At 37.5% G+C, this 24252-nt stretch overlaps 1 long non-coding RNA gene across 1 annotated transcript in view; it reads right to left on the bottom strand.

The window, feature by feature from the left end:
• Window positions 1-7278: 7278 nt before the first annotated feature.
• The window catches only part of LOC134759470 (uncharacterized), a 68318-nt gene continuing 51344 nt past the window's right edge, over window positions 7279-24252 (bottom strand). Inside the window, exon 3 of the long non-coding RNA XR_010135692.1 lies at window positions 7279-7375. This is a non-coding gene — a long non-coding RNA (uncharacterized LOC134759470). The remainder of the gene's footprint in view (window positions 7376-24252) is intronic.

Below are 24252 nucleotides of genomic sequence, written 5' to 3'. Positions count from 1 at the left end.
ATGGTTCCAGAGCTTATGACCTGAGCAAATGTACACATAAAGGGGAAGAATTGAGTGAGGAACAGGTTTGTGAGCCTGATGGGGAGATAGAATTCTGTTTTCGATATGTTACATTTAAGGTGATCATGAGATTCTTTGTTGACATGTAAACAGTTAATGTGATATGGGTTTCTTAAAAGTCATAGGACAAGTAGAGTGACAATTCAATTTAGGACTCACTAATGTACAGATGACATTTATAGCTACAGATTTGGATGAGATCACCTATAAAAGTGAGTATAAATAGAGAAGTATATCCTTGATTAAGCCCTAAGGCACTCCAAAATCTAAAAGTAGGTATGAAGAGGAGGAGGTAGCAAAGGAGATGGTGAAGGAGCAGTCAGAAAGGTAAGAAGAACATTAGAAGATGTAGTGTCCTGGAAAGCCAACTATTAAAATAAAAGGAGGAGAGGGAATAATCACCAATGTCAAATGCTTCTAATAAGTCATCTAAGATGAGGACTTGGTGTTGACTTTTGGAAACGGTAAAATGGAAGTCAATATTGATAGGAGAAATTTCATTGGAATAGAAGGGATGAAAGCCTTTTTGGAAAGCAAGGGTAAGGAAAAGGGAATTCGAGCCTGAGAAAAGAGAGGCAATATAAGTGTCTGTATGTATGTGTGAGTGTGTTTACGTTTTATCCCTAGAATAGGTTGATTTTTAAAAGGTACAATATATTTTGTTTTTTGTACCATATTCATCATATTCATATATCGTACAGATGAGGGATCTGAGTTCTAGTCGAGAGAGCTAGTAAAGCTAGTTGAATTTTATGGTGCTATAGTTAGAATATAGATAGTGGTAACCTCTTTATAAACACTGTGTTTTGGAAAAAGAGTTTGAAAAGTTTTGGTAATACAGAAGTTTCTACCTTCGATACCTAGAGCTAAATATATCAATAATCAACATAAATTAAAAACATCTTTTGAGTTTGGAGCAACATCCAATTTGCTTTGGATCTTTGCATCTACAATTAAACCAGTAAAGGAGAAATTGATTGGTAGTTATGTTATAGTAATTGCTTTGAGTTCATACATACCATTATTATTAGATGGTTTCCATATAAATTACCTCACTTTATACGAAAAATGATCCTATGAATGTCCTTTAGAGATGAGAATACTGAGGCTCTGAGCTTTAGGTAACTTGTGCAAAATCACATAGCTAATTTCACACATGAAATTTGATTGCAAGTCTGACAGTAAGCTCTAGCTTATTCTAGTATGCAATGCTACTTATTGCTTTAAAATTACCAAACAGCTTAAAAGAGGCAATTATTTATGCCCTGTGAGACATCAATCAAAACTTCTATGTACTTCAGAATGGATTCCAATTTAATAATTAAAAATCCAGGAATTATACATGTAAATTGAAGTCAAATTTTTTTTCAAGATAGAGGGTCGTTGGCTAACCAATTACATAACAGTTGATTTAATTAGTAGAAATGAATATCATGTTAAAAATCTTTTCTGGATTATTTATACTCTATATATGTTTGTATGTTTTTAGCATAGAAATGTACTTGATGTTTTCTTTTTTGAAGACATTCAATTATATAGCTGTTAACATCTTTAAAACCAATATATGTACAATATACAATTATGAAATTGTATATAATTTTTTTATCTTCCCTGTCTAGGGAAGAATAGATTTTAAATTGGTATTTGGAATATTGATGATAATGGAACACATTAGCATATTTGATATTGATGGATAATGCAAAGATTAACATATTTATTTATGACAGTCTATAAAATAGTGATCTGAATCTACACTGTAGGACCTATTATGAATATAGTGTTAAACTGATAATGCATTCCAGAGCTATAGCAACTATTACCTAGGTAACCACAAAAATATAACATCTTGAATTGAATTTATTAAATGAAAACTTTTTTTTTTTGTATTCAGGCTATTGCCATGTGTAAAATAAGAACAAAATTTAAAGTGATTTAGAATTGTGTAAAATAGATTTTAAACTACATTTTTACATCACTACAAAAGATAAAATAATTACAACACTTGTTTCAATTAAATATTTCAAACACTATATAGTGATGATTTACACTTTATTGTACGTTTTCCCATAAAGACTTAAATTTGTTTTACATTCTGAAATTTGTTGTGTGAATTAGCTATTGGTAGACATTTTTATTTATACCTACTTTCATTCAATAAGAAAAAAAGCAACTAGAAAACTTTTTAAAAATTTCAGGTTAGACAAATATACATCTTAATTCCCATTTCTCTGTTTTTATTAGTTATTTTAGCATGATTATGTTGCTTCAATATTGAGGCAAACTCCATCTAGGCTCACCTGCCCTGTCTTCGGTACACTGATAGCCCTATTTCCAAGTTTTCCAAGTTAAGTGTGGTCATGTGAGTAAATTCTGTCTAAAAAATATGTGAATGGAAACAATGTGTGCCACTTCTGAACCTACTCCTGGCTCTTTTCCATAACACTCTCCTCTGCCTATTAGACAGAGGCAACCTTAATGTGGCAGTGACCCAAAACTCATACAGGTAAAGGGAAGGCACTAAAAAATGGCGAGAGAATGTGAAGAAAGGAACCTGGGTTTTTGAGTGAATGAAAATGAAATAGGCTGCATGAAATAAGGCAGCCTATTAACCCGGACTGCTCACTTTAGACCATCAAATGAGAGGGAAATAAATTTGTGTCTTCTTTAAGCTGCTTAATTATGCTAATTTTCTTTATTACAGCAGTGTAGCCTAAATAATGCACCCTGATGAGGCCAGGTTCAATAGAATAACACTTTCTCAAATTCACAGAATCAAGTTAATCCATTTATGCCTGGGTCATATTCTTCCCCATAATGACATCACTTATACTGATAGGATCTTTTTCACTCTCCCTAGCTCTTTTATCACTGAGCCTATATTTGGCTGTACCTCTAATCAATGCTTAATTTGTTTGAGTTTTTTTTTTTTTTCATTATAAGTGGGGCTGGGGATGATGTCTATTTTCAGGATGACCAGAGGGCAATATGTATATTGCAATTTTGCAAAAAACATTTAATTTGACTTATTTGGTTTTCTTGTGCGTTCTTGGCCTATTCTTGTGATGAAAAGAATCCAGAATATTATGTAGTATACTTGTTTTCTCTGTTTTATTTTTCTATCTCTGGTGAATTCACATTGATTCTGATGAAAACACCAACCTAATGACTTGACGCTTTTTTATATATATGAAGTGAATAGTGTGTATTTTTCTTACATATATGTATTTATATTACATATTGGCATGATTTGTCTCTGTGTCACCACCCAAATCTCATCTCAAGTTGTTATCCCCACATGTCAAAGGATGGACCTGGTGGGAGGTGATTGGATCATGGGGGTGGTTTCCCCCATGCTGTTCTCCTGACAGTGAGTGAGTTATCATGAGAGCTGATGGTTTTAAAGTGTAGCACTCTCCTTTAGCCTTCTCTCTCTCTCTCCCCCTCCTGCTGCTATGCAAGTCGTGCTTTGCTTTGCCCTTGACTTCCACATGATTTTGTTTCCTGCAGCCTCCCTAGCCGTGTGGAACTGTGAGTCAATTAAACCTCTTTTGTTTATAAATTATGTAGTCTCAGGTAGTTCATAGCAGTGTGAAAACAAACTAATACAAAAAATTGGTACCAGGAGTTTGGGAGACTGCTATAAAGATACCTGAAAAGTGGAAGCAACTTTGGAACTGGGCAATGGACAGAGGTTAGAATAGTTTGGAGGACTCAGAGGAAGACATGAAAATGTGCAAATGTTTGGAACTTCCTAGAGACTTGAACGGTTTTGGCCAAAATTCTGATAGTGATGTAGACAATGAAGTGCAGGCTGAGGTGGTCTCAGATGGAGATGAGGAACTTATTGGGAAATGGAGCAAAGGTCACTCTTGCTATGCTTTAGCAAAGAGACTGGTAGTATTTTGCCTCTGCTCTGGAGATCTGTAGAACTTTGACCTTGAGAGAGATGATTTAGGGTATCTGGCAGAAGAACTTCCTAAACAGCAAATGATTCAACATGTAACCTATTTCTGAAAGCATACAGTCATATGCATTCACAAGGAGATGATCTGAAATTAGAACTTATGTTTAAAAGTGAAGCAGAGAATAAAAGTTTGGAAAATTTGCAGCTTGACCATGTGGTAGAAAAGAAATATCCATTTTCAGATGTGAGGGCAATCTGGCACACAGATTTTGCTGATGGAAAAGGTGGGTTCCCATGGTCTTGGGCAGCTCCACCTCTGGGGCTTTACAGGGTACAGCCTCCCTCCTGTCTGCCTTCACAGGCTGGCACTGAGTGTCTGTGGCTTTTCCAGGCACACAGTGTAAGCTGCCAGTGGATCTACCATTCTGGGGCCTGGAGGACAGTGGCTCACTTCTCACAGCTCCACTAGGCGGTGCCCCAGTAGGGACTCTCTTTGGGAGCTCCAATCCCACATTTACCTTCCACACTGTCCTAGCAGATATTCTCCATGAAAGCCCACTCCTGCAGCAAACTTTTGCCTGGGCATCAGGTGTTTCCATACATCTTCTGAAATCTAGGCGGAGGTTCCCAAACCTCAATTCTTGACTGCTGTGCACCCACAGGCTCAACACCATGTGGAAGCTGCCAAGGCTTGAGGCTTCCTCCCTCTGAAGCCACAGTCCAAGCTCTATGTTGGCCCCTTTCAGCTATGACTGGAGCAGATGGTACATGGGATACCAATTCCCCAGGCTGCACACAGCACAGGGACCATAGACCTGGCCCACAAAACCACTTTTTCCTTCTGGACCTCCATGCCTGTGATGGAAGGGGCTGCCGTGAAGGTCTCTGACATGGCCTGGAGATATTTTCCCCATGGTCTTGGGGATTAACATTAGGCTTCTTGCTACTTATGCAAATTTCTGCAACTGGTTTAAATTTCTCCTCAAAAAATGGGTTTTTCTTTCCTACTGCATCATTAGGCGGCAAATTTTCTGAACTTATATGCTCTGTTTCTCTTTTAAAACGGAATGCTTTTAACAGGACCCAAGTCACCTGTTGAATGCTTTGCTGCTTAGAAATTTCTTCCACCAGATACCCTAAATCATCTCTCTTAAATTCTAAGTTCCACAAATCTTTAGGACAGGGGCAAAATGCCACCAGCCATCTTGCTAAAACATAACAAGAGTCACTTTTGCTCCAGTTCCCAACAAGTTCTTCATCTCCATCTGAGACCACCTCAGCCTGGACCTTATTGTCCATGTTGCTATCAGTATTTTGGGCAAAGCCATTTAACAAGCCTCTAGGAAGTTTCAAACTTTCCCACATTTTCCTGTCTTCTTGTGAGCCCTCCAAACTGTTCCAACCTCTGCCTGTTACCCAGTTCCAAAGTTGCTTCCACATTTTTGGGTATCTTTTCAGCAACAACCCACTCCTGGTACCAATTTACTGTGTTAGTTCATTTTCACATTGCCGATAAAGACGTTCCTGAAACTGGGAACAAAAAAGAGGTTTAACTGGACTTACAGTTCCACATGGCTGGGGAGGCCTCAGAATCATGGTGGGAGGCGAAAAGCACTTCTCACATGATGGCGGCAAGAGAAAAATGAGGAAGAAGCAAAAGCGGAAACCCCTGATAAACCCCCAGATCTCGTGAGACTTATTCACTATCACAAGAATAGCACGGGCAAAATCCACCCCTATGATTCAATTACTTTGCCCTGGGTACCTCCCACAGAATGTGGGAATTCTGGGAGATACAATTCAAGTTGAGTATGGAGGGTGGTGGGGACACAGCCAAACCATATCAAGAAACATTAAGAAAAGAAGGTCGGGCGCAGTGGCTCACGCCTGTAATCCCAGCACTTTGGGAGGCTGAGGCGGGCGGATCACAAGGTCGGGAGTCGAGACCATCCTGGCTAACACGGTGAAACTCCGTCTCCACTAAAAAATACAAAAAAATTAGCCAGGCATGGTGGTGGGCGCCTGTAGTCCCAGCTACTTGGGAAGCTGAGGCACAAGAATTGCTTGAACCTGGGAGGCAGAGCTTGCAGTGAGCCGAGATTGTGACACTGCCCTCCAGCCTGGGCGACAGAGTGAGACTCCGTCTCAAAGAAAAAAAAAAAAGAGAAAGAAAAACAGTTTAGGCTGGGCACGGTGGCTCATATGTGTAATCCCAGAACTTTGGGAGGCTGAAGTGGGCAGATCACGAGGTCAAGAGATCAAGACCATCCTGGCCAACATAATGAAACCTCGTCTCTACTAAAAATACAGAAATTAGGTGGGCATGGTGGCATGTGCCTGTAGTTCCTGCTACTCGGGAGGCTGAGGCAGGAGAATCGCTTGAACCTGGGAAGCAGAGGTTGCAGTGAGCAGAGATTATGCCATTGCACTCCAGCTTGGGCGACAGAGCAAGACTCTGTCTCAAAATAATAATAATAATAATAATAATAATAATAATAATAAAGAAAAGAAAAACAGTTTAAAAATCTAAGATGTCAAATATTTTAAAAAGTGAAACAAGGTATTTTGTGTTCTTTCAATATCTTTACTAAGAAGTGACAAGAAGAATTTATTGGAATTGTTCTGTCACTAGCAGTGGCTAATATTTATAAATGCAGCTATATTAGGTTAATTAGGCTGCTATAACAAAATAGCATATGCTGGGTGGCTTGACCAACAGAACATTTTCAAAACGATACCTATTATAAACACTGCTAACCTTTAGAAAAGAAAAAGAAGTTAAATGAATCAAGTCAGTTGTGAAACTACCTTACTCAAAACATGTGAACAATAAGAAAATGATTTATTTTACTCAGTCTGTGGAAAATGTCTTTCTCTAATCATAAAAATAGCACAAAAAGCAGAATAAATTAAAAGAAAAGACACATTCAAGGTAAATTAGCAGCAAAAAATGGCAGAAATTTATTTTTTTCACAATTTTTGAGAAGTCTGGGATCAATGGTTGGCAGGATTGGTTTCACTCTGAGGTTTCTTTCCTTGTCTTGCATATGGCTGCCTTCTCACTGTGTCCTGACATGTTCATCCTGTGTGTCTGTGTTGTCTGTGCCCTAATCTCCTTTTCTTATAATGACACCAGTCACATTGGATCAGAGTTCACCTTAAGGACTCCATTTTAATTTAATTACTATTTTAAATATACTTGCTTTGTATTAGCCCATTCTCACGTTGCTAATAAAGACATACCCAAGACTAGGCAATGTATAAAGGAAAGAGGTTTAATTGACTCACATTTGGAAGTTCCAAACCTTCTCACATCTTCATGATGGATAGGGAGGCCTTGGGAAACTCACAATCATGGTGGAAAGGGAAGCAAACATGTCCTTCTTCACATGGCAGCAGTAAGGAGAAGTGCTGAGCAAAAGGGGGAAAAGCCTCAATAAAACCATCAGATCTCATGGGAACTCATTCACTATCATGAGAACAGCATGATGGTAACTGCCCCTATAAATAAAATACTTCCCATCAGGTTCCTCCCATGACCCATGGGGATTATGGGAACTACAATTCAGGATAAGATTTGGGTGGCGACACAGCCAAACCATATCATTCCACCCCTGACCATTCCCAAATCTCATGCCCTCACATTACAAAACACAATCATGCCCTTCCAACAGTTCCCTAAAGTCTTAACTCATTCCAGTATTAACTCAAAAGTCCAAGTCCAAAGTCTCATCTGCAACAAGGTGAGTCCCTTCTACCTATGAACTTGTAAAATCAAAAGCAAGTAACTAGCAAGTATATAGTTACTTCCTAGATACAATGGTGGTACAGGCAGTGGGTAAATACACCCATCCCAAAGAAAGACATTGGCCAAAACAAAGGGATCACAGGGTCCATGCAAGTCCAAAATCCAGCAGGGCAGCCAAACCCTAAAGCTTTGCAATGTTCTCCTTTGACTCCATGTTTCACATCCTGGTCATGCCGATGCAAGAGGTAGGCTCCCATGGCCTTGTTCAGCTCCATCCCTGTTGCTTTTCAAGATACAGCCCGCCTCCTGGCTGCTTTCACTGGCTGGTGTTGAGTGTCTGTGGCTTTTTCAGTGCAAGGTGAAAGCCTTTGGTGGATCTATCATTCTGGGGTCTGAAGGATGGTGGCTCTCTTCTCAGCTCTACTAGGTAGTGTCCTGGTGGGGACTCCGTGTTGGTGCTCTGACCAGATTTCTGTTCCGAATTGCCCTAGCAGAGGCTCATCAGGACTCCCCCCCTCAGAAGACTACTATCTGGATATCCAGGCATTTTCATACATCTTCTGAAATCTAGGTGTAAGTTCTCAAATCTCAATTCCTGTCTTCTATATGCCCGCAGGACCAACACCACATGGAAGCTGCCAAGGGTTAGGGCTTGCACCCTCTGAAGCAACGGCCTGAGCTCTACCTTGGCCCCTTTTAGACATGACTGGAGCAGCTGGGACACAGGGCACCAAGTCCCAAGGCTACACATAGCAGGGGGGCCCTGGACTTGTCCCGGAAAACCATTTTTCCCTCCTAGGCCTCCAGGCCTGTGATGGGAGAGGCTGCTGTGAAGCTCTCTGACATGCCCTGGAAACCTCTTCCCCATTGTCTTGCTGATTAACATTTGGCTTCTCATTACTTATGCAAATTTCTGCAGGTGGCTTGAATTTCTCCCCAGAAAATGGGTTTTTCTTTTCCTTTGCATCATCGGGCTGAAAATTTTTCAAATTTTTATGTCTGCTTCCTATTGAATGCTTTGCCACTTAGAAATTTCTTCCACTAGATACCCTAGATAATCTCTCTTAACATCGCAGTTCCACAGATCTCTAGGGCAAGGGCAAAATGCTGCCAGTCTCTTTTCATAGTAAGAGTAACCTTTATTCCGGTTCCTCCAGAGTTCCTCATCTCCATCTAAGACCACCTCAACCCAGAGTTTATTGTCCCTATGACTATCAGCATTTTGGTCAAAGGCACTCAAAAAGTCTCTAGGTAGTTCCAGACCTTCCCACATCTTCCTTACTTCTGAGCCCTCCAAGTCTCTAGGAAGTTCCAAGCTTTCTCACATTTTCCTATCTTCTTCAGAGCCCTCCAAACTGTTCCAGCTTCTTCCTGTTACTCAATTCTGAAGTAATTTCCACATTTTTGAGTATCTTTATAGCAGCACCCCATTCCTGTTACCAAAATCTGTATTAGAGTTTTCTAGAGGGACAGAACTAATGAGATATATGTATTTATGGAAGGGAATTTACTAAGGAGTATTGACTCACACGATCACAAGGCAAAGTCTCACAATACACCATCTGCAAGTTGTGGAGCAGGGAAGCCAGTCTGAGTCCCAAAACCTCAAAGGTTGGGAAGCTGAAACTGCAGCCTTCAGTCTGTGGCCAAAGGCCTAAGAGCCCCTGGCAAACCAGTGGAATAAGTCCAAGGGTCCAAAAGCTGAAGAACTTGGAGTCTGATCTTCCAGAACAGGAAGCATCCAGCATGGGAGAGAGATGAAGGCCAGAAGACTCAGCAAGTTGGCTCTTCCATCTTCTTCTGCCTACTTTATTCTAGCCATGCTAGCAGCTGATTGGATGGTGCCCACCCACACTGACCCACCCACATTGAGGGTGAGTCTGCCTCTCTCAGTCCACTGACTCAAATGTTATTCTCCTTTGGCAACATCCTCACAGACACACCCAGGACTAATACTTTGCATCTTTCAATGCAATCAAGCTGACACTCAATATTAACCATCACACACTTTCTGGGGCCCTGGGAGTTGGAACTTCATCATATGAATTTTGAAGGGATACAGTTCTCCCACAACAGTAGCCAGCATTTAATAAATGCTAACTATAAGTCTTCATTATCCTAAACATTTTTCATGTGCTGACTTGTTTAATCTGTGAAACAAACTGATGAGCTAGATACTATTAGAAATTCCATTTTACAGATGTGAAAACTGAGGCACAGAGATGGTAAACAATGTTCTAGAAGTCACAGAGGTAGTTAGTGGCAGAGTGGGGTATAAATGGAGGTAGCCTGCCCCAGATCTGCTTTATCAGCCACCATGGTGTTATGTTAGTTGGATAAATAAAGCATGAATATATTGAGAGTGAACTCACAGCTCAGAAGATGACTTCATGCTTTGACTCCACCAACTATGCCTTTTGGAAAGCCATCTGATCTCTTTGGGTCATCCATAGCCTCCTTTATTTGTGAGGAAAAACTGACAGGATGATGAAAAGCTCTTATGCAAATAAGAAATACAATATAAATATCAACAGTTGTGGTAATTTAATCAGTAGGAGTGTTTGTCACTTATATTTATGGCAGCCTAGCTACTCAGCTGAGATAGGACTGTGTTGAGAAAATACATCTATGACAATATGGATGAAAGAAGATCATATTGTGTGTGGCAGTAAACCTTTTTGGCTCCTCTAGTAAATTCCACATGGTACTAAACAGTCTCAAGCCTTGTACATGTGTATATTATAATTTTACAATTAAGTGAAAGGGTTATTATTTTAAAATGATTCAAAGGTGAACAAGAACCAGGAACTGTTGTGCCAAAGCTCTAGCCTCTCCAGTGTCATTTGAAGCTGGCCTGGCATTCGTAGCTAGTTGTTCACCTATTGGATGTAAGAAATCTCATCAAACACCAGCATCAAAGTCACTCTGAGACTGTCCCAAAGCAAGACAAAACAAGGCCACTTAATTTTTTTAAAAACACAGCAAAAACAAGGTCACTGTGCCATCTGCAAAATGGCAAACATCCCCCTTTCATGGCTAACATGAGTGACTTCTACTTCTTTACCAATTACAGCTTTAGCCTCATTCTTGTCTGCCTTACATATAGATGATACTTACTGAGATATCAGAACACAGAATTGCCCCCTTCTTTTTGTCAGCACTTAGAGTGAACTCCTGCTTACTTAGATTCTCTTCAAAAGCACCCAACCAAAGCACAAACCCTATAGTAGATTTTTTTTTCTAACACTCTCTATATTAGTTTGCTAGGGCTGCTGTAACAAAGTACCACAGACTGGGTGGTTTAAATAATGGAAATTTATTTTCTCACAATTCTGGAAGCTAGAAGTCCAAGAACATTAAGTGTCAGCAGGTTCGATTTCTTCTGAAGTCTCTCTGTTTGTCCTGTAGATAGCTGCCTTCTTGCTGTGTTCACATATGGTCTTTTCTCTGTATAAAACTATCAATCTTTCAATGTGTCAAAATTTCTTATTATTAAAAAGCTAGTCAGATTGGAATAGAGCCCATCTTAATGGTTTCATTTTAACTTAATCCCTGTAAAGACCTTATCTGCAGATGTAATCACATTGTGAGGTGCTATGGTCAGGACTTCAACATATGAATTTTGAGAAAACATGATTCAGCCTATGAAACCTCTTACTATGATGTCCCACAGTTTCTTATGCATATTCTTCCTCACTGCAATAAGTAATAAACTCAACTTGTTCAACTGCAGGTATGTTTCTGGTGGTCTTTAGCTGAAGGGCATTGACAAAAGTATTGCAATTGCCCAACTAAAATCTAGATTTTAGTTACTACCATTACTAGTATTACTAGCATTTAAAGTACTATTTTCCCAAGTGATAAAGACTTATAAAGATCTTTTTGGTTCATAAAGCTTAGGAAGAAAGGACATCCCAAATGGAAACTATTTCATTACAGACTATTTGAACATTTCCACTTTGCCTTTGGCTTTACAGATCACGTAGGCTTGAGGTAATGCTCCATTCACATATATTTCTAGTGTATCCTTATTTTTGTTTGCATAAAAGTGGGAGGTTGTGAATATCATGTATCCCATCTTGTCATAAATAGTGTCACACATGATTCAGTACAATGCTCTAGTTTTATATATTCTTATGTTCTTCCTACCCACGTGGAGGGAAAAAAAAGAGGTTTATACTGGTGTGAGCTGCCCAATTTAGTTACTAACTGTCCACCCACTGTTCTTTTCTTTGCACCTTATGCTTATTCTGCAGTTCGAATGATCAAATTAAATGGTAGACCTAATTAACTGTAAGAACTTTGTAAGCTTCTAACTAAAAAATCTGCTGCTTCTGGCTCACTTTCTTTTTTCCTCACAGAAAAACTGCTTTATACTTACGGCTTATTACTGTCTGATAATTTATGCAGTATTTGCCTACACACACACACATTCAACTAATTTTATTCTAACACCTTAATTCATGTGCCCATATTCTGTGGCTTGAAGTCTCCCTGTGGTTGCATAGCAACCTCTGCAAGTTGCGAACAGCAAAATGACTTGTTGTGCGGTACTAGGAGAGGGCGTTTCAAGTAACATTGAGCCGGGATTTCCAAAAGTACCTTTTTTTTCTCTTATACTTTGATAGAAGCATGTTTAAAGGGGAAAGATTGGAATCTGAGATTAATCAGAGAAAAACAAGTATTAGACACCAAAGATAAATGTTTAGACAAGTTGATAAATCAACTGGCTTGATGGGTTCAAAGGTTTTTGTCCTTTGTTGAAATGTGAGCTTCAATCTGTGACTTCAATTTTAAATGGTGTGAGCAAAGAGGTCTATTTTTAACATAATGAGATTAATTCACTAATATATTGACGCTAAAGCCAAACTATAAATGATGTCAGGTGCTGGAGGTAAAGCTGTTTGAGATACAAACACTATTTATTTATGTTTCATAAAATAATTCAGTTCTGTTTTCCACGACAGTCAACAATTTTTTCTGGATTTTGTTTTAGACCTCTGATGTACTAGGGATAGACAGGTCAAAAGTCTCAGTGCCTTAGGACCCTATTCTTTCTGAATAAAATCTGTAGTCTTCCTATGGGAGGTCCAAACTGGAGGAATACTTTTTTTCTTCTTATTTAAGCAGGTTGCTATTTGTAGAATTTGTAGTGTTGACAACTCCACCCTTAATATACATTGCCTGCCTAATGCACCTAATTAAAATACATGCACACAGAGAAAATTTCCCATTTATGATGTAGCACACTAGGGAATGTCTTCCAATACTATACTTTTCATTTGATTGCATTATAGTGTGCCTTTTAAAGTCATTCTCTAGTATCTTATTCTTCCCATATCTATTAAAGTACTTTTTTTCTGTCTGAGCTGCTTATGATCATCTAAGTAGTTTCAGTGTGCCAAAAAGTAGTGGCTACAATAACTATTTTCATCCATTCTGAATTTAGGCCCTGTTAATTAAAGTTGCGATCAGAAAATCATTTTAGTAGCAATGGACTACTCCAGGTGTTCGGAGACTGCACTCTCAATGAGATCCACATTTTGTATTTTGTATGCAGAAATATTCAAGAGTAGTACTTTTGCTGACTCTGGATCTGATGTCTATAATAAACCCTAAGATCAATACCATATAAAGTCAATCATCTAGTGGAGGGAAAGCATAACTAATATTTATTGAGCACCAACCATGTCAGTGTCTATTTATATGCTATTCTCAATGTGGACAGCAATAAGGTGGGTATTACTATATGACTTTTATGTAATGAGATAACCAAGTCTCAAAGAAATTAAGAAAAATTAATCATGCCTCACATCTAAGAAGTAACAGACGTAGCACTCAAACCTATTCGTCTGACCTGTATACTCTTTCCCACCACCCCACTGTGAGATTCAGGGACCTAACATTTATTGACTACTCTTTGTCAGGCACTGGTGGGAGATTTATATGTACTATATGTATAATATATTCTATAAGGTGCTCTGGATCCTTCAAAGACTTCTAATCCATGGCTTCTGAACTCAAAGACCTTGTAACATATTTAAGAAGATTAATTTTATGAGGCAACATTAAAGTAACAGAAAAGAAGTGGAGACAATTGCTGCAGGAGCTGAGAGACTTCACTAATCCTCAGGTTGTAGCTTGGCATTCAGGAAGCCTATGTTGATTTTCTACTTTTCTGCTTTTGTCACAAATTGCAGGAGCTCTATATATTTATGACGTTTTGAATATTGAGTGATTGTGGAACAAATGGGTATAGCCTAGCTCTACCACTTACTGCAGTGGATTCTAGGCAAATCAACTACTTTTTTGTGCCTAAATTTCTCCATATGTAAAATGTACACAATAATAGCACCCAGTGTATGATATTGCTGTGATGATTAAATGAGAACTAGGAATGATGATTAATGATTAAATATGAGTTTAGAAAATTTTAAATTTTTATCATTATATAAATGTTGTTTCAAAAATAGATTTCATGATCATAAAAGAAGTTAAAGTTAGGTTGGTGTTAACATGGTTAGAACTATAATAACAGGATTTGTGTTTGTGTGGGATGTGATTGCACATGTACTCACAAAATCAATGAAATTTACTTTAGTGAGTATTTATTGAGCATTTACTTTGTGCAGGCATTTGGTTAGAAAAAGCAAATGAAAAAACAAGACAAAAATCCTTGCCCTTGTCAAAGTTATAGTCCATCAGGGAGTAGAGGAGACACACAATAAACAACAAATGTAGTGAATAGGTAAATATTATATATATCTGACATCCAAGTGAAAAGAATACTCAATCTTAAAGAGTTCTGAGCAGAAGGGAGTTATTGTACTTTAAAAAGTGGTCACAAAAACAATTGATAGCGTCATGATTGTCCTAACTTTAAGGTATCTTTTCATAACTGCTTACTTTAATGTTAATTAATGGTTAAGCACTTTTATACTTTGTTTTTGTAATTCTTACAACTTTGTAAGATAGGTATTTTCAGCCTTGCTTTTTAGGTGAGGAAAAGAAACTTGCCTATGGTGACATATCTGGATGTCGTAGAGTGTGGATATAAATTCAGCTTCATCTGACTTTACAGCCATGTTTTTAACTACTAGGGAATTATGTCTATTCCTGCCTGAGAGCTATTTTTTTTCCCTTGGCAGCAAAGATTATTAGGTTCAGGTTACGGGTGTATGATTTGATACAGTATTCCTTTCTTCTTGTCATTAACGCTTTCTAGGTATTGTTGAAACTGATGGCAAAAAATGTTAGTAAAGGACAGTAAGAGAAGACGTTTAATTCAGTCCATGATTTCAGAAGCAGAGCTGTATTAGAAATGTAAATTTTAAAAAATAACCCAGAAAATAGGAACTGGTTGAAAGTTATAATTGGATGCCCTCTCTCACCACTCCTATTCAACATAGTGTTGGAAGTTCTGGCCAGGGCAATCAGGCAAGAGAAAGAAATAAAGGGTATTCAATTAGGAAAAGAGGAAGTCAAGTTGTCCCTGTTTGCAGATGACATGATTGTATATTTAGAAAACCCCATCGTCTCAGCCCAAAATCTCCTTAAGCTGATAAGCAACTTCAGCAAAGTCTCAAGATACAAAATCAATGTGCAAAAGTCACAAAAATTCCTATACACCAATAATAGACAAATAGAGAGCCAAATAATGAGTGAACTCCCATTCACAATTGTTCAAAAATAATAAAATATCTAGGAATCCCACTTACAAGGGATGTGAATGACTTCTTCAAGGAGAACTACAAACCACTGCTCAATGAAATAAAAGAGGACACAAACAAATGGAAGAACATTCCATGCTCATGGATAGGAAGAATCAATATTGTGGAAATGGCCATACTGCCCAAGGGAATTTATAGATTCAATGCCATCCCCATCAAGCTACCAATGACTTCCTTCACAGAATTGGAAAAAACTACTTTAAAGTTCATATGGAACCAAAAAAGAGCCCACATTGCCAAGACAATCCTAAGCAAAAAGAACAAAGCTGGAGGCATCATGCTACCTGACTTCAAACTATACTACAAGGCTACAGTAACCAAAACAGCATGGTACTGGTACCAAAACAGAGATATAGACCAACGGAACAGAACAGAGCCCTCAGAAATAATACCACGCATCTACAACCATCTGTTCTTCGACAAACCTGACAAAAACAAGAAATAGGGAAAGGTTTCCCTATTTAATAAATGTTGCTGGGAAAACCGGCTATCCATATGTAGAAGCTGAAACTGGATCCCTTCCTTACACCTTATACAAAAATTAATTCAAGATGGATTAAAGACTTACATGTTAGACCTAAAACCATAAAAACCCTAGAAGAAACCTAGGCAATACCATTCAGGACATAGGCATGGGCAAGGACTTCATGTTGAAAACACCAAAAGCAATGGCAACAAAAGCCAAAATTGACAAATGAGATCTAATTAAACTAAAGAGCTTCTGCACAGCAAAAGAAACTACCATCAGAGTGAACAGGCAACCTACAGAATGGGAGAAAATTTTTGCAGTCTACTCATCTGACAAAGGGCTAATATCCAAAATCTACAAAGAACTTAAACAAATTGACAAGAAAAAATCAAGCAACCTCATCAAAGAGTGGGCAAAGGATATGAACAGACACTTCTCAAAAGAAGACATTTATGCAGCCAACAGACACATGAAAAAATGCTCATCATCACTGGTCATCAGAGAAATGCAAATCAAAACCACAATGAGATACCATCTCACACCAGTTAGAATGGCAATCATTAAAAAGTCAGGAAATAACAGATGCTGGAGAGGATGTGGAGAAAAATAGGAACGCTTTTACACTTTTGGTGGGAGTGTAAATTAGTTCAACCATTGTGGAAGACAGTGTGATGATTCCCTGAGGATCTAGAACTAGAAATACCATTTGACCCAGGCAGCCCATTACTTGGTATATACCCAAAGGCTTATAAATCATGCTGCTATAAAGACACATGCAGGTGTATGTTTATTGCAGCACTATTCACAATAGCAAAGACTTGGAACCAACCCAAATGTCCATCAATGATAGACTGGATTAAGAAAATGTGGCACATATACACCATGGAATACCATGCAGCCATAAAAAGGGATGAGTTCATGTCCTTTGTAGTGACATGGATGCAGCTGGAAACCATCATTCTGAGCAAACTTCGCAAGGACAGAAAACCAAACATCGCATGTTCTCACTCATAGGTGGGAATTGAACAATGAGAACACTTGGACACAGGGCAGGGAACGTCACACACTGGGGCCTGTTGTGGGGTGGGAGGCTGGGGGAGGTATAGCATTAGGAGAAATACCTAATGTAAATGATGAGTTAATGGGTGCGGCAAACCAACATGGCACATGTATACATATGTAACAAACTTGCACGTTGTGCACATGTACCCTAGAACTTAAAGTATAATAATGAAAAAAAAAAAAAGGATTCAGAACTAGGGAAATGGCCAAACTAACAGGAATATAGAATGAGGGGAACATATCTAAATTGATCCGACAAAGTCTGACAGATGTTTCAGATGTTTCAGTTTACAACTGGCTGTTTCAAAAACAGCCAGTTTTAAGCTGTTTTACATATGGTATTATGCATGAAAGTTTCTTCAGGCATGCTTTATTTTAAATCCATCAATTATTGCAGTCTTCTCGTTCAATTGTTGTGTGGAAAAAAAATGAAAAATGTGCAGACAGGGAATAAGCTAAGGCTGGCAAAAGGAGAATTAAAAGAATATTTCTACATGTTTTTGGTAATCACTTTTTTTTTCTTTTTTTTGGGACAGAGTCTCGCTCAGTCGCCCAGGCTGGAGTGCAGTGGTGCCATCTTGGCTCACTCCAACCTCCACTTCCTGGGTTCAAGCAATTCTCCTGCCTCAGCCTCCTGAGTACCACCAACTATCTTAAAAAGAAAACGTTACAGATAACTTTGGAACCCCTGTGTATTCTTCTACAAACCTATTTCTTTCTCATCCTTTCTCTCCTTCACTACTTCTCCTTCCCCTGAGGTAACCACCCCTTCATTACTTCTCCCTCCCCTGAGGTTTTCCTTTAGGTGTCCATCATCACCAGGAATCTTTTTATATTTTACAATATATGTCGGTTTCCACAAACCATAAATTAAGTTTCCAATTTTACCTATGTACAGGAGTTGATGTCCTGAAAAAGTATCCTGACAAACGTCTGGAAAGACTGGTTAAAATATAAGAAAAGTTTCTCAAACATGAAGTTAAACTCATGAGAAAGGAAATCACAAAAAATGAGGAGGGAATTGAGAGCCAAAATGATAAGGGACCCTGAGATTTTAGCTCTCCTACTATTGCTTTTTATGTATTTAAAGTTATATTATTAGGGTAACTATAGTCAATAATAATTTAATTGTACATTTTAAAATAAAAGCATCTGGGTGCAGTGGCTCACACCTATGTTCCCAGCACTTTGGGAGGCTGAGGCAGGAGGATCACTCAAGCCCAAGAGTTCTCAAGACCAGGCTGAGCAACATAGTTTGACCCTGTCTCTATAAAAAAATTAAAAAATTAGTTGGGTGTGGTGACACATGCCTGTAGTCCCAGATACTTGGGATGTTGAGGTGGGAGGATTGCTTGAGCTCAGGAAGTCAAGGCTGCAGTGAGCCATGATCATGCCACTACACTCCAGCCTGGGTGACACAGCAAGACCTTGTCTTAAGAAATAAAAATAAATAAAAGACTATAATTTGATTGTTTGTAACACAAAGCATAAATACTTGAGGGGATGGGCACCCCATTTTCCATTATGTGATTATTACACACTGCATGCCTGTATCAAAGCATCTCATGTACCCCATAAATATATACCTCTATTATGTACTCACAAAAATTAAAAATAATTGTTTCAAAGTTTTGTTATTAGGTACATACACACTTATGGTGAATCTTTCCTTTTATCATTCAGTCATTCTTTTTGCCTAATAATAATTTCATATATTTTTCCTTTTGTTCATAAATTTTATATTGTTTTATGCCAACTTTTTTTGGAAGAATAGCTTCTATTAGTATTTGACAGTATTTGCTGTCTTTTAAAAAAATATCATTTTACGTGCAATTGTTTGGGGTCTATATGTTTTTGGTATTTAGAAATTATGTTCATTGTAATTATTGTTAATTTTATTTCCGCCATTTTTATGCTGCTTTTATTATGCTTGTTTTTTCCTTGTGATGTAGTCCATCAGATTGATGGAATTTACTTTGTCTTTTATTCTCTCTAATCATTTGTAAATGATGTATTCTGTTTATATTCATTTAAATGTTACCCTCTAAATTTAACATATATAGTTAACTAAAGTTTAAAGAGATCGGAATTTCTGCTTTTTTCCCCAATAAATAATTGACTTAGTATATTTTCCTTTTAATAACCCCCATCAAGTTTTCCATATTATTGTGATCAAGTGTTCTGTAATTCCACCTTTATTTATCTACCCAAATTAATCATTATTCTTATTTGAAGTCATTTCTTATTTCCTTGGTAATTTTTTCAGAATCATCTAATAAGTTAGTAATCATCTGTTCAGTTTCATTTCATTTTCTATTTTTGCTCTCTATTAAATTTTTATTTTCTAGAAAATATATTTGGGCTTTCCCAAATCTGCCTGGGTTTTTTTTTGTATTTATTTTTATATTCAGAGTTTCTCCTCCATCCATTAACTACTTAGTCATTTAAATAAACTTACTATTTTGTATAAGATTGTTCTATTTTCTGAAGTCTTAGGGGTGTACCTCCTGTTTGTAGCATCTGCTGATTTTTGCTCTTGGTTTCCTTATGTGCTTTCTAATTTTAAATTGCTCATCTACAGTAGGCGATCCTCTGTTTTCTGGATTTAGGGTGCATCCTATAAGAATGATTTTTTGCATTTCCTTCTATCAAGAATCTTAAAGATTTACCAGCCTGCAGGCAACATTTTATATACATTTTAAGCTTTGGACCAAGCAGGTGGTGGGAATTCAAACACAAAACCTGATTAAAATTAGGCCTATGGTCACATTTATTGGCTGAATTTCTTTTCTCCTCCATCACAGATCCAGACCAGAAAGAAGAGATGAGCTATCTTTTCTTTTCTCTCGGTGAGAAAACGGAACATTTTTATAGCTCACCATTTCATATGAAGGTACCCTGTTTAAGGGCCCCAGGTTTATGTTTGGGGTTGGGGAATGGTGTAAGACTTGAGGCAGTTAATTCATATAGCTTTTAGTAAGATCAACAGTGCATGCCACCAAAACATACCACCAACTTGGCATTTACAGTTCTGGATTTTAGTTTACTCCTCACTTTTGTCTGTGAAATTGTGTTACTTTCTTTTGACCTACTATGTATTTTTAAAATGTTTCTTGCATTTATCCAATGTGCTTAGGGGTTTTGTAGTTTGAGAGCTTTTAGATTTTCTAGGTCTCCCTATGTAAGAAATTAATCTATATTCATGGGCAATACAAAGTGGATTTAAAAAGCAGCAGACTTTGTTATTGTGGTGATAAGGAAAGTCCTGTAGTCTCATAGATTTTGTATATTTTTCCATGCTATTCTTTCTAAATCACAAGTCCGGTTATATCATAGTATAAAACCCCTTCAGTGATTTCCCATGCTCTTGGGATAAATTCTAATTTTTAAAGGATGTCTTTCATTGACTTTTATTCTCTTGTCCCCACTTTATATCCAGTTCTCGCCATGTGATCTGTATGAAGCCAGAATGATTTCCTTAAGTTCTTCAGGTTTATCATTTTGTTTTCCACCCCAAGGCTTTTTAATGTGCTGATCCTTTTGCTTGAAACAGATTAGTTCTTACCTTTCACCTTCACCACAACTCCGTTGATGACTGTCTGTTTTTCAGGTCTCAATTTAAGTGTCACTTCTTCTAGAGAGTTTTTCTTGTCACCATCCCCCATGTACTCACCCACCCATCTTCATTATATACTCCTAGGGCACATGTACTTCCTTTTCTTCTCTCATGTCACTGAAATCACACCTATTTATACTGCTAGTTTAATGAATATTTTTGATATTCTATAAATTCCATGAAAATATACACCAAAATTATTCCTTCACTATTGATTTTCTACATCCTAGCATGATGGCACATTATTCATCAATTAGGAAATACTTACTGAATATTTCAAATTATAATTGCTAATGATAATTATTATCATTATTAATAGCTATCACTTATGTGGCTAGTACTGTACAGAAATTATAGGCATTACAGTATTATATGGAAAGCTTAATTAGGGGTTATCTATAAGAGCCTTTTACAAATGGAAAATGACCTGTATCCTGTAATGTTAATTATCTAGTCTGGGAGGTTATATATTCAGACCTATTATAGCACATGGAGAACATTTTTAATATGGTGGCTACTTTGTTTTTATTTTTATGGATACATAATAGTTGTATGTATTTATGGCAAATATGTAATATTCTGACAAAAGCATGCAATATGTAATGATCAAATTGGGATATCCATCACCTAAAACATTTATCATTTCTTTGTTTTGGGAACATTCCAAATCCACTCCTATGATTATGTTAAAATACACAATAGATTATTGTTAACTATAGTCACCCTATTGTACTATCAAACTAAATCTTATCCATTCTATTGAACTGTATTTTGTGCTCATTAACCAGTCACTCTTCATCCTTCCCCCTACTACTCTCCCTACCCTATGGTAACCACTGTTAGATTCACTACCTCCAGGAGATCAATTTTTTTAGCTCCCACATAGGAGTGAGAACATGCAATATTTGTCTTTCTGTGCTTGGCTTTTTTCACTTAATATAATGTCCTCCAGTTCCATACATGTTGCTGCAAATAACAAGATTTCATTCTTTTTATGGCTGAATAATATTCCACTGTGCATATTTAACTGCATTTTTAAAATCCATTCATTCACTAATGAACACTTAGGTTGATTCTGTATCTTGGCTATTGTCAATAGTGCTGCAATAAACACGGGAGTTCAGACATCTATTTAATATGCTGATCTTCCTTATTTTGGATAAAGACGTGGGATTGCTGAATCATATGGTATTTCTACTTTTATTTTGGGGGGGGAACTTTCATACTGTTTCCATATTGGCTGCACTGATGTACATTCCCACCAAAAGTGTACTAGCATTCCCTCTCCAAATCCTTGGCAGAATTTGTTATTTTCTTTTTGATAATAGCCATTTAACTGGGGTAAGATGATATCCCATTGTGGTTTTTATTTTCATTTCTCTGATTAGTCATGTTGAGCATTTTTTTTATAAACCTGTTGACCATTTGTTTGTCTTCTTTTGAGAAATGTCTATTCAAATCATTTGCCCATTTTAAAATCAGCTTATTTGTGGGTTTTTTTTGCTATTGAGTTGTTTATGTTTCTTATATATTTTGATTATTAATCACTTGTCAGTTGAATAGTTTGCAAATATTTTCACCCATTCCATAGGTTGTCTCTCTACTGTGTTTCTTTTGCTATACAGAAGCTTTTTAGCTTGATATAAACCCATTTGCCCATTTGTCAATTTTTGCTTTGGTTGCCTGTGCTTTTGGTATCTTAACTCAAAAAAATCTTTCCCCAGACTGATGTCCTAAAGCTTTTTCCTAATGTTTTCTTCTAGTAGTTTCAGAATTTCAGATTTTACATTTAAGTCTTTAATCCATTTTGATTTGATTTATATATATAATGAGATATAGGGATCTAGTTTTATTCTTTTGCATATGAATATTCAGTTTTCTGAGAGCATTTATTGGAGAAGGTGTCCTTTCCCCAGTGTATGTTCTTGGCGCCTTTGTCAAACAGAAGTTGGCTGTAAATGCAAGATTTATTTTTGGGTTCTCTGTTCTGTTCTATTGGTCTATGTGTCTGCTTCATGCTGTTTTGATTACTATAATGTAGTAGTTATATATACTATATAAGTACTTACCTACTTGGAATTTTTCAGGGTAGTTCCTTTTTCCAGGCATGGACACTACACCTAAAGCATACTGAGCTCCCAGATGGCAAATACAGGTGAAAAGAAATCTAAACAGCATTTTGAAATCCAGACAGGCTGTGGCACAGCCAGACTATCTTCCTGGGCCTTCCTGGAAGGGACGTACAGACAGAAGTGCAGAGATGAGTGCCAACAATGAAGTCTGTTTATGGGTACAAATAGGAGGTCATGTAAGTATCAGCAAATCAGCTGGGCAAATAGACCAGTTTATACTGCTGCTAGGTGAGGAAGGTGAGGTTCAAGGTGGGCTGTGTGATAATAAATTCCTCGTTCAAAAATAGGGCAGAGGCCATTTTTAGTGATTTACACTGCTAGTACAGTCAAATATTGCTTTTTAATTAGATATCTGTGTTGTAGTTCAGCCTTTCAGGCTTATTTATGATCTTCAAGTTGAAATATACAAAGAACAGCAATTACCATCCTTGTCACCACTTTAATTTCACAATGATCTGGAGTTGTTTTCAACTATGATGGTTGTTTGCATTTATTTTGTGACATATTCCCATCCTCCTAGTAAAGAAGCTTAAATGTGGTTCTTGAAGTTTAATTACCCCCATGAAGTGAATAGTTTCACTGAGCCTTTTCAAGTATTACATGCACAGGAATAATAGCCAGAATTGATTCCTTTCTGGGTCTTTTAAGACAGCCATGATCATTTCAATCTCAATCACAAATATCTGATAAAGTTTTCAAAATGAATTTATAGATTCTGAAGAATATATTATGCCAACAGGAATCACTAAAATGATGGATTCTTTTTTAAAAGGTGTGTAAAAAATAATGGATAGTGAAAGGATTGGCAAATAGACCCATGAGGAACCAGAGATTTTTGGAATCATTGGCTAAATTCATCGGTAGGGTATTACTGTAACACTATACTATCTTTTTTCAGGAATGTTTGGACTCCCTTAAAGGAGCAGATATAACACTCAACACTAGGGCATTAAAACTCATCTTGCTCAAGTAGTACATACAAATGATACTAACACAACTAGCCCAGGACAGATAGGATGAAATTGTTTTTTTTTTTTTTTTTTTTTTTGAGACAGGGTCTCATTCTGTTACCCAGGCTGGAGTGCAGTGGCATGATCTCAGCTCACTGCGACCTCCACCTCCCAGGTTAAAGTGATTTTCATGCCTCAACCTCACGAGCATCTGGGAGGTGCCCACTATGACGCGCGGCTAATTTTTGTATTTTTAGTAGACATGGAGTTTCACCATGTTGGCCAGCCTGGTCTCAAACTCCTGACCCCAAGTGATCTACTCACCTCGGCCTCCCAAAGTGCTGAGATTACAGACATAAGCCACCGCGCCCGGCCTGAAATGGTCTCTTGAATTAGGAGTATGTGGATATATTACGTTGTCATTCATGGACCAGAAAACTTCTTGGCTTGGAAGTCTGTCAGTGTGTGTGTGTGTGTGTGTGTGTGTGTGTGTGTGTGTGTGTGTTTGTGTGGTTGAATGGAGACAACAGCCCTTGGAGAATTGTGGGTACATTTTTTTAGACCAAAGTTCGCCAATAGGC

The sequence above is a fragment of the Pongo abelii genome, chromosome 10 (genome assembly GCF_028885655.2).
Source record: "Pongo abelii isolate AG06213 chromosome 10, NHGRI_mPonAbe1-v2.0_pri, whole genome shotgun sequence".
Lineage (NCBI taxonomy): Eukaryota > Metazoa > Chordata > Mammalia > Primates > Hominidae > Pongo > Pongo abelii.
The sequence above is the reverse complement of the archived record's forward strand: the minus strand, read 5'-3'. Positions and strand labels throughout refer to the sequence as shown.